The sequence below is a fragment of the Lynx rufus genome, unplaced genomic scaffold, assembly GCF_022079265.1.
Source record: "Lynx rufus isolate CCGP_SWC_20201006 ecotype Redwood Valley unplaced genomic scaffold, mLynRuf1.p SCAF_3, whole genome shotgun sequence".
NCBI classification, from domain to species: Eukaryota; Metazoa; Chordata; class Mammalia; order Carnivora; family Felidae; genus Lynx; species Lynx rufus.
The window spans coordinates 115,001,095-115,012,591 of record NW_025814845.1 but is presented as its reverse complement, the minus strand read 5'-3'; the positions used below and the strand labels follow the sequence as shown (position 1 = coordinate 115,012,591).

At 39.8% G+C, this 11,497-nt stretch overlaps 1 pseudogene; it reads right to left on the bottom strand.

Annotated features, from left to right (window-relative positions):
• Positions 1-410: 410 nt before the first annotated feature.
• Positions 411-11,212, bottom strand: LOC124521140 (uncharacterized; annotated as a pseudogene).
• Between the last annotated feature and the right edge of the window lie 285 nt (positions 11,213-11,497).

The window sequence follows — 11,497 nt, the reverse complement described above, 5'->3', positions numbered from 1 at the left end:
GTCTTATTGGCTACAAGAGACTTGAACTTTGGCAGGGCTTGCTCCAGAAAGAAGTGATGGAACTGAGTGTTGTCTCTGGTGAAGGTCTCTTCAGAGAGCACCTGCTCTCCTCCTGCTCACCTGCTCAGGGGTCGAGACCTTTTCTAGGGTGGAGGTCTTGTCACCAAGAAGGGCCATCTTTAGGCTAGGGGCTTCATCCTCAGGTGGGACTTCTGGGACAGGGGCCTCATCCCCAGAAATGACACTGTCTGAGCTGGGGGCACTTGTCCAGTCAGGCTCTCCTCCAGGGTGGGGTTGTTTGGGGCTAGAACCTTGAACTCCAGAGTTAGGGCCTCCTCTGAGATGGGGACCCTATCTGGAGTCAGGGTTTCCTCTGGGATGGGCACTCCTAACTGGCTCCACCGGGTGTCTCAGATGGTTTGGCTGTGCTGTGCCCAGTGGGGGGCTGTCACCAGCTTCTTGACTGTAGGGAGGGCTGTTCTGAGTAGCATCTTCTTTGATTCCTTAGTAGGAGCTGATTCCCGAGATACCACTTTCCTTAACCTCCATGGTCTTCCTCAGTACTTTTACCTCATCCTTCTTCCACAGCACCAACTACTCCGGGGCCTCAGGCTGGTAGTTGGGCAGGACCCTGTAGATCTCAGCGCGGAAGACTGTCTGCAGGTAGTCTAGAGGGCTGTCATAGGTCAGGCTGCTCAGCTTGGGAGGCCTACTGGAGACCAGCGCTGACTGAAGGCATGTCTGGGTTCCTGAGGCGTAGGAGCCCACTGTCCAGCAACTCCACAAAGTTGGATGGGAAGGCTGCCAGCTGCTTGTTCTTATTCCCCAGCCACCAGTCACCCCCATTCCCCTTTATCACTTCCACCATCTCCTCAATTTGCAGCTTTAGCTCATCTGCCTGCTCCAGGTTGTAGTCGAAGTTCACTTTGCAGCATCATTGGGGACCTCGAGATTTGGCCGGGCAACCTCAGCTGTATGCAGAGTGAGGGTACCTCCCTGGTGCTGGGCTGAGTCTCTGGGATCTCCTGCCCAAGCGCTCAGGGGAAGAGGCCACAAGATCCTTCTGCTCTCCGGGCAGCCAGCCCGGAGCGGGCCCTTTGCACACCTGCCAGACCAGGTCCCCGGGGGTGCCAGACTCAGCTTGTTCTCCTTCTGCACGCGGTATCCAGCCAGGACCAGCACCTCCGTGGCTTCCAGGTCACACCCCAGGGCAGACTAGGAGAATGGTGCCGTCCTTCAGGTAGCCGCGTACTCCCAGGACTTTTAAGTCCAAGACTTATCCCCTTTTGTTTCACAAAGATGTCAAAAGCTCTGCTCAGCTTCTAGAGCTGATTGATGAGAATTCTGAAATCAGTGGATTTTCCTTGGAGAAAAGAGAATGTGAATGCCAGGCCGACCTTTTGCATTCTATTCAACCGAATGAGATACAGCGGTGTAATGGGTTTTCAGAATGATGCAAATTCCTAATCTCTCATGTAATGGTGTTCAGACCTTCATACTACCATAAAGGAGATAGATAGATTTAGGAAGATTCAGGTAACAGAATATGGCAAAATTTTACACTAAACTGAATTTTTCTCACATATTATCCCTACCATCCCCGCTAATTTACCTGGCTCCAAGCTATTAACCTATCTCTATATTTATTCATTTGTTTACAGACAAACACATGGATACATGTGTTTATTGTGTCTTATTTTAAAGGTGAAACATTTCGTATTGATAATGACAGAATATTCTGAATGTTCTAGGGAGCAGTTTAGACAGTGACACTGCTATTAACTCAGCAAATATCAATTATCAACAATCAAGATGATAATCTTCTCTAAATTCAAATTCTATACATGTATGTCATTTAAAAAATTATTAGGAATTTTTAAATTAGGAATTTTTAAATTTAGGAATTACTTTGTTTTGAAAATAATTTTTGGTAAACTATAATGTTAGAGAGTTTGGTACGTAAGCAAGTTTCAGGATATTTTTAATATTGAATTTAGTGAATTAAGAAATGAATGTAAAACTAGTAGGACTAATGCAAAGTGCTTAATTACTACTTTCCTCTCAATAAAAAATTACAGTGGTGCCTCAGAAGTAAAAAAAATGACACATTTTTTTATATAAAAATTAAAATTTTCTATGTGGAAAAAGACACAATAAAACATCAAAATATAAAAATTATTTGAGAGAAAATATTTATAAGACATATGGTAGAATAAGTACAAATATCTTTAAATATTAAAGCTCCTACCAATTAAGAATGAAATGAAAGGAAAAGCTATTCAGTACAAAAATGGAACAAAAGACAAAATCAGGCCTCCACAGAAATAGAAATGCAAATGGAAAAGAAATATAGGAAGAGATGCTTAATTTGAGTGAAATTCAATTAAAAGATCCATGAGATTCCATTTTCAACCATAAGTTTGTTGATAATCAGAAGATTGAAACATCCAGTTATTTAGATGGTAAAAAGATGCATTTTTTCATGTACTGTCTGTGAGTCAAATTGCCACAACTCTTGGAATGTAATCTGACTCTTGAATTTAATCTGTAATATCTATTAAAATTAAACATTTTTAATGCTTTTTATTTTGAGAGAGAGAGAGAACGAGCAAGGGAGGGTCAGAGAGAGAGGGAGACACAGAATCTGAAGCAGGTTCCAGGCTCTCAGCTCTCAGCACAGAGCCTTATGCAGGGCTTGAACCCTTGAACCGTAAGATCATGACCTGAACCAAAGTCGTATGCCTAACTGACTGAGCCACCCAGGCGCCCCTATTAAAATTAAGAGTATACATGTAACACAGCAGTGTGTTTTGTAGAATCTATCTGAAAAACATAAGCCGTAAATATTTTGTGTATACAAAAAAGACATGTGAATCGACATTGTGTTCTGTGATAAAAATTGAAAACAATCTAAAATATTCCTCAATAGAGAAATGTTGAAGAAATTATGCTGTGTTACTGTCCAAACTATGGAATGTTATGCGGCTAGTGACAATACTGACATCCGTGAAACATTAGTAAAAGGAAAACAGACTCAAGGAAAGACTCATTTGTATAGTGAAAGTTCATACTTTTGTAAAAACAACAATAACACCCTCTGATACTTAGGAACACACATTGATTAGTTTATGTTAACATACAAAAATGTTAATAAGAACATATGCCAAGCTATTAATATTGGTATCTTAATGGAGACAATGATTGGAGAAGACAAGATTTGTCATTTTTTTCTTTTACCATATTTATGTTATTCTCTATTTAAAATGAACATGTGCTGCTTTTGTAATTTGAAAATAAATTCTCATAAAGGATAGCGATAATAAACACAACATATGTGAAGGCAAAAATGTCCAAGTAATCAGAGATTTTGTAGTATGTGGTGAGTAATGCTAAGTTTTCTCTTTTAAGGATAAGACTATTCAAATAGAGTCATATGTGTTTATTAATAATGATTGATATTCATTATTTTATAATACAAATGTAAATCAAACTATTTTTCTAAAAATTAAGCACTGATATTTATATCACATGTTTAAAAGAGCCGTTGTTGTATTGCTGGTTTTTGAAAGTTTGCAGATCTATCTCAGACTAAGCTTTATACTACTCCTTACAGTCTTGAATAAAAATACCTTTTTGTTAATAGTGCCATGAATATTTATTAGAATATTCTCAAATCATTCCATCTAATGGAATTTGTAAAATTCATTTGTAAAATTCCTACTTTTATTGTACCACTCTTTTTATGTTAAAAAATAAAAACTAATCTCTTAACATAAACAGTAAATCCTCTGAGAACAGCTGCGCAGAGAGAACTCAACAAATATTGAGTGATTGATTAGAATACTTAACTCAAATGGTACAGATTAGTTTTATTTTTAAATTTATAATAGACAGTTCAGAAGTTTAAAAGGAATAATCATAATGAAGAATAGAGAATATGGTTAGGGTAAAATAACATTAAACAAGTTGTATATTCTGTGCAAACAACACCGCTTTCATGTTCTTTTAGAAGCTGAATTTGTTAATTTCCTTTTGGAAAGTGTGGCATGAAATTGTGGAGAAGTTAATTTCCAAATTCAATTATTTTTCTTAACTCTAACTTACTTAATATTGTTTGCAACCTGGGTGATTTTATATTCCCTTGTCACGTATATTAGTTTTCTGTGACTGCTGTAACAAATTACCATACTTGGTAGCTTAAAACAATACAAGTTTATCATCTTAGTCTCATTGTTTGGACCTCTAGAGGTCACAAGTCCAATGTAGGTCACACTGGGCTACAATCAAGATGAGGTCAGGGCTGAGTTCCTTTCTGGAGGCTCTTGGAGACAACGCCCGACATTGCTTGGCTCGGGCCCCTTCTGTCTTCAAAGCTGGCAATGGCTATGCAGGTCTTTTTCACATTGTGTAATTCTGACACTTGACTCTTCTGCTTCCCTCTTCCACATTTAAGGAACCCTTGTGATTAATTGGGCCCTTCTGGATGATCCAGAATAACCCCCCCCATTTTATTTTTAAAAACTTTTTTAATGCTTATTTATTTTTGAGAGAGAGAGAGAGAGAGAGAGAGAGACAGAGCATGAGTGGGGGGAGGGGCAGAGAAAGAGGGAGATACAGAATCCGAAGCAGGCTCCAGACTCTGAGCTGTCAGCACAGAGCCCGATTTACAGGGCTCAAACTCACAAACTGTGAGTGAGATCATGACCGCCCCCTGCCGAAGTTGGATGCTCAACCGACTGAGCCACCCAGGTGCCTCAATCCCTCTATTTTGAAGTCAGCTGATCAACAACCTTAATTCCATCTGCACAGGTAATTCCCCTTTGCCATGTAAAGTAACAGTCACAAGTGCTGAGGATTAGGACCTAGAAGTCTCTTGGGGGTCCATTATTCTGCCTACCACATCATTTTGTTGCTTACAGAACTATAGATTGAAATGGAATAGGGTGAGTCAGAGAGATGATAACATTTTTAAGAGATCACACTATCTAAAACAGCAGTTCATACGTTATTATCATTATCATTGTTTTTAATTGCACCTTCAAGGGAGAAAAGCATGTTCTTGATAGTGAAATACAAATAAAAACAAGAGCTGATTATTTGCAAAGGTATTAAATACGCTCTGAGATACAGGGGTTCTAAAATTCACTTTGAAAATTTGACATCAGAAATATGCAGAGTCCCAAACTCTTAAAATTACTGATCCTGGTAATTATTTCTGAATTATTGCCCCTTTATAAGCTCTTTATATTTTAAAATTTTCTTTTACTCTCTATACTTAAAAAACGGATGTATTTGCCCTTCAAATAAAAGGGTGATTTAATTAAAAATGAACAACTACTTTCTCTGAAGTACGTTTTGTTGGCAAAGCATTGTTGCAAACCTATGTCTCTGAGTCCAGAGTCTTACTCATTTTCACCTCTGATCAATGATCGCTTCTGCTCCAAGTACACTGAGCTAGCTATGGTAGACTTCCATAGGCAACATGTACACACGGCTATGTACTCTCAAAGAAGGAGATGTTAAGCATACTCTTGCCCCAGTTTTTCTCTTGCAAGAAGTAAATAGATGAAAACTTCCACTGATTAAATTCACAAATAGGCATGCTGTGCTTGGACTCCCTTTACACTCTTTGGAGGTCTTAGGAGTCTTGTTTATACCGCCCTTGGGAGCAGTAAGAAGAATGAGGGGAGAGCACATGAAACTCATAGACCTTGCACCTGTTATAGCTGTCTTTAAATCACCTGCTTTGTCTCTGTTTCATTTTCCTAATTTGAAAAATAGGGAGATTAATGACTTGTACTTCCAGTTATCTTCCAGTTCCAAAATTTCATGATTGAAAGATCTCTTTTTTGAAGACTAAATTCTACTTAGTCTAGAAATTGACAGTTATGGTCATAGTTATCTAAATAATTCTTCTCACTATGACTCTGTCATACTTACTTATTGTCAGTGGGAATGACTACTGTCTCTCAAAAGCCAATTAAGGGGTGTTCTTTCCCTGGTAAGAAAATCCTAAGCACACAGGATATCCCTTAACATGTTTTGAGCCATGGTCTTCTTGAAGTTTTACGGACACTATTCCGTGCCCTCGATTCCCTTAGCTGGCCCTGTCTGTCTTGGCACTGGGGGCAACTATACCTACTACCACTCACTAGAAGGATCTCTGCCCTGCAGGTCTTTAAGGACAAAATCTGCTCTCTCAGTGAAGCTCACTGCCTGTTTGCTTTTCCAGAAAGGAAAACTGGTACATCCTGCCTTCAGGGCAATATGGGTCTCTGTGTGAGAAAATAAGCAAGGGAAAGTTTTCAGCTTGTTCCTCAGAATTCTTTGTATATGTTTTACTCAGTGTCAGTAAATAGCTTTTATCTCACTAAAATACACACACACACACACACACACACACAAACACAAAAGCAAAAACAAAGCAGAAACTTTCCACTGTCCATGGAAAGAAACAAGGGGGCTTTTCTTTGTACTGGTGCTTTCCCAGTGTGGGAACCTTGGGGGGAAATTTCTTCTTCATCAGCTTTCTTGAAAGGTGGGGAGAAGGGTATCTTCCTTACTGCGAAGCCCTGTATCTACTTCTCACGTTGGTGTTGGCTTTCTCCAAGACTTTAAATTCTTTTATTTCTGCAGGTTCTGAGGATTGATTTTTGCCTTCCTTTTCTGTATAAAACAGTTGCTACTCACTTTGTGCTTAGAGGATCCTTTCTTCCCGAATTTGACTGATAAGTGGAATGCAAATATGCTTTATAGTAATCGCACATTTATTTTCTCATTTATTCTTTTTTTTTGCTCGACTTTTAACTTACCTCCCTAACTCCTTTGAGCCATTTGCTCTCTCACCATGTTCCCACTCAATGGACTTCTATTCATACCTCAAATATGTCGTGCTCCTTTTGACCTTGAATCCTACCTTGCACTGTTTCAACTGTCTGGGTTGCTCTTCCCGTTTGCTATTTGCAAGGCTGACTTCTTATCCTAAATGCTACCTTCTCAGAAAGGGCTTCTCTGACAAGCTTGTGGAAGACAATGTATCTCTGTCCCTACGAGTTAGGCCTTCTGTATTATCTTTCACTCTCAGGTAGAATCCTATCAGTTCATAAGATCTACCAAGTTGGCCTCTGATACCTGAGCACTCACTCTCATAGAAGCAGGATCTGCCTGTCTGATTTACTGAGTCTCAAGCCATGGAAAGCATCACCAAATAGCCCTGCCACAGATCTTGGTGACTGTAAAAACTTTTTATCTCTTCCCTCTTTCCCTCTTCCCAAATGAGCTTCATTAACTTCAGGAGAAGAGTGGGCTCACATCTAAACAACCTATTCTAACTAGGGATCCAAAGTGTCTTCCCCGTGGGACAAGTTCAGAATTACTTATGTTTTTATGTCTTCCTGGTTACCACAAAAGACTGGACTGCACACTTTTCTGTCCCTTCTGTGAAATGAGATTGTGTTTCTGGTGGTGTGCCCATTTTAGGGAGGGATGCCAGGTTCTGAGATGTAGGGCATTCTTACAGAGATATTCTTTCTTTAGGAAGAGGTTCATTCAGTCTTTTAAAAAAATACTGAGCATCTGAGGTGGGATTTAAGGATCACTTTCTATACATCCTTCTTTATAAGAGTTCCTGGACACCGCAGAGGAATCAGCATGGTCAGCAAGCTCTATCAAAGCTGCATTCATGTTATTCCACTTGAACCTCCAGCCAAGTACTTTAGGTCTGCACAGGGGCTTTTAAGAAGGGATTGGAAAGTCCCCATTTTCATCACCATCTCAGCTATCTGGTATTTCCCAAGCCTGCACTGATGTCTGAGAACCCACATAAAAACTCTTACATCTGTTTTCACAGCCAGCCATTATTTCAAAAACACATTGTATCTATTTCTAGGGATGGTAGTCGTTAGTCTGTGTGTAGATAGACAGTCTTCACAGTAGAATTAATGACAACCCAAGGTTGTATTTGGACATTTTATCAAGCTCTTGAATTTAATTTTCTTGTTGGGCAAACCTGAAATTGGTGGGGTGGGGCCCAAAAACATGAATATGTGTTACTTTTCTCCTTGTCACCATTTAAAGAGATTTATGTAGATTCTAGAACTTTCTCCATTTCATAGAAAAAAAGGCTAGTATTGTCCAGAATAGTTTAGCATTTCAATCTCATTTCTGATCTAAAACTCTCCTTTTGTCCTCCCCTTACTGATCAGCCTAAAAAAAAAATGATGTTTGGGGTAGGGGTGGGAAAGCTCTAATCCTGAGACACTGTCTCCTCGTCTTAGATTGGGCTGTCAGATTTATCAAAAACAAAAGTAGACACAAAAGAAAAATAGTTAGATTTGAGTTTCGGATAAACAAATTATTTTTATTATAAGTATAATCCAAGTATTTCATAGTACACAGTTATGCTCATTGTTGTTACTGTTTATCTGAAATTCAAATTGATCTGGGCATCATGTATTTTATCTGGTATCCCTACTCTTATCACCTCTGGATCCTCCAGAGTGTTGGAGCTTGGAAAGGAGGAAAGGAAAGAGAAAAATATCTTTTGTGTAACTGAGCACATGATAAGCAATTTCTTCTTGATTGATTCTTGGGGTTCTGCTTTGCTTCTGCGAGTGACAGAAGCTCAAATCGGGGTCCTCTCCTACGGCACATGCATCCTCTTAGGAAGCTCTGCTGGTGACCTCCCAGTGCTCAATTCCCTGCTGCAGGGAATGTGTTCCTGTGTGAGCTCTTCTGAGTCGTCTGAGGAACCCCTTCTGGCAGGAGACCTGGAAGCATAGAAGGAAGACCAGCAAGGCCACTGACAAACTGGAAATCCAAAGTTATTCAAAAATCCATTTCCCCTTTTTACTGATAACCACTCAAAGAGATTAGCTTTCTTGAAGACCCCCTCACGTGGTTTTGGTGGACATTAGTTTAAGTGACAGTAGGAAACAGATACTACTTTCAAAATGGTCAAATGAGAAGCAGTTTACAAAACTTGAAAAGAGACCAACTGTTTACTTTCTATTTAAGGTTGAATGATATTTCATTGTATGTATAGACTACATTTTGTTTATCCATTCATCTATCAATGGGCATGGATTGCTTCTATGTTTTAGCTGTCATAAACAACGTGTTAGGAATGTGGGCATACAAATGTCTCTTTGAGGCCTTGCTTTCCATTGTTTTGAGTATATACTTAGAAGTGGAATTGGTAGGTCATATGGTAATTGTATTTTTATTTTTATCTATGTATTTTTTAAGTGTATTTATTTTGAGAAGGGGAGACAGAGAGAGCAGGGGAGGGCCGGAAGGAGAGAATCTCAAGCAGGCTCTGCACTGGCAGTGTGGAGCCCAACAATGGGCTCGAACCCATCGACCGTGAGATTATGACCTGAGTCAAAATCAAGAGTCAGACACCTAACTAACTGAACCACCCAGGTGCCCCTGTATTTTAACTTTTTTAAGAAACCGTAATACTGTTTTCCCCAGTGGCTGCACCATTTTGCATTCGAACAACAGTGCACACATTCCAATTTCTCCACATCTCCACCTGTACCTTTTTTTTTTTTTCTTTGTCATAGCCACTTTAATGGGTTGTGAGGTAATAGCTCATTGTGGTTTTTGATTTGCATGATCTTACTGATTACTGATGTTCAAGGGCTTTTCATGTGCTTGTTTGGTCATTTGCGTGTCTTCTTTGGAGAAATGTCTATTCAAAACAGCCTTTTGCTGTTTTATAAGTTGAAGTGTCTGTGTTTTTGTTGGTGAGTTTTTATAGTTTTCCATATATTCTGGATATTAATCCCTAATCAGATAAATGATTTATAAATATTTTATCCCATTCTATGAATTGCCTTTTTAGAGACAGAAAGTTAAATGATGGTTGCCAGGAGTCGGGGGGAAGGAAAATGGGGAGTTATTGTTTCATGGGTATTGGGTTTCAGTTTTTCCAGATGTGAAGTGTTTTAGAAATGGATGATGGCAATGGTTGTATAATGGATACAAATGAAACTGATACCACTGAAATGTGTACTTAAAAGTGGTTAAGGTAGTCAATGTTGTACATTTCACCACACACACACAAAATTAGAAAAAAGAACTCACCTGGGAAAGCCTAAGGATGAGAAAATAAAAGCTTGTTATAAAATGATCAAAGTAAAACAATGAATTTCACTCATTCATGAAAAAAATGAGTGTTTAAAAAGATACAGGAAGGATAGAAGAAAACCAAAAGGGAAAATTCAATACCCTTGAACTCTTACAGTCACTTTGATGAGGGAGCAAAAGGCAAGATGTCACCCCTCAAACCCCCACCTTCCCCACCAAGTGGGATAGGTGTGATATTTCTCAGGCACTCCTGGCTGCCCAAGAACAAAGGAAATGGAAAAACAAATGGTTAACTGATAGAGACCAAAGTCATACAGGACATTAGTCTCCATCAGTTTGCAACTATTTTAGTGATTTACAAGAAAAAAGGCAATATCCAGAAACCTGTAGACTCAGTTTCCTGGAGCCTTAACATCACCCTCCCCTCCATGGTGATGTGGGGAACAAAGGCAAGAAGAAAATATAGAGAAAACGAAATTTCTTTATAACCTTCTGCCATTGACAAGTACTTGAGGGAGGGGATTAGAACTTTTTTTTCCAGAAACTCCCTACTGTTTTTAAAAGTTAATGCTTTGCTAGAGGGAAAAATATCTTAGCCTGACAATAGCTAGGCCTCTAGTATCTTAGGAGTCCTCTTTAGCATATGAAAGTCCTTTTGGAAACCTCCCTTTTGTCTTTACCGCCCCCTTCCCCAACCAACTCCAGGGTATGTAATCAGCCACTCCTCACAACCCCAGTGCAGCTCTTTCTGCCCACGGGGTCCTGTCCCCATGCTTTCTGCCCATGGGGTCCTGTTCCCATGCTTTAATAAAGTAATCTTTTTGCACCAAAGACCTCTCAAGAATTCTTTCTTGGCCATCGGCTTTGGACCCCCCCCACCACTCCAAAACTGCAATAACTATCCCTAAGACTGAAATACTAGGGAGAAAGTGGTTACTGAAGCTGGAGGCAGAGCTGTGCAGAGAAGGTAACCAACATGAGTTGTGTCCTTCACTGCTAGGAACAGCCAGCTTTTGGTAACACCATAACTCTCCTTCCTCTTTCCCATCTCCTGTTCATTCTCCATAAGAGTGGCACCCAGAGAGAGCCAGAGGGCATGAGCACCCGTTGATGCACCCATACTGGTCAGCCTGTCTGGGTGGGATTGTGGGTGCTGGGGGTGAGGTGGAGAAGGGTTGGAAGGTGGACCTGAAGTGGAGGAGAAAAGCACATTATATTCTCTCCTTAGGTTAATGACTCTTGATTCTTGCTCATTCTCTTTGAACTTTTTAGTCTGATTTTACCTAAGCCTGGAAGGGTATATAATGTTTGCAGCAGCAGACAGAACCTTCAGTAGGCACATGGAGATGTGTATGTGGGCAGTCTCGACAATGTGTGCTATTTAGCACCAATAGTTCTCAGCTTT